Below are 608 nucleotides of genomic sequence, written 5' to 3'. Positions count from 1 at the left end.
AGCAAAAAGAACAAAGCTGGAGGCATCATGCTACCTGACTTCAAACTATATTACAGGCCTACATAACCAAACAGCATGGCACTGGTACAAAAACATACACAGACAAATGTAACAGAATAGAGAACCCAGCAATAAGGACACACACCTACAACTATCTGATCTTCAACAAACCTGATAAAAACAAGCAATGGGGAAGCGATTCCCTAATCAATAAACAGTGCTGGGATAAGTAGGTAGTTATATGCAGAAGACTGAAACTGAACCCATTACTTACACCATATAAAAAAATTAACTCAAGATGGACTACAAACTTAAATGTAAAACCTAAAATTATAAAAACACTGGAAGACAACCTAGGCAATGCCATTCTAGACATAGGAACAGGCAAAGTATTATGACAAAGATGCCAAAAGCAACAGCAACAAAAGCAAAAATTGACAAGTGGGATCTAATTAAACTAGACATCATCTGCACAGCAAAGGAAACTCTCAACAGAGTAAACAGACAACTTACACAATGAGAGAAAATTTTTGCAAACTATGCATCTAACGAAAGTCTAATATGCAGCATCTGTAAGGAACTTAAACAAATCTGCAAACAAAACAAAA

The sequence above is a fragment of the Cebus imitator genome, unplaced genomic scaffold (assembly GCF_001604975.1).
Source record: "Cebus imitator isolate Cc_AM_T3 unplaced genomic scaffold, Cebus_imitator-1.0 Scaffold442, whole genome shotgun sequence".
Classification (NCBI taxonomy): Eukaryota; Metazoa; Chordata; class Mammalia; order Primates; family Cebidae; genus Cebus; species Cebus imitator.
Note: the sequence above shows the minus strand (reverse complement) of the source record.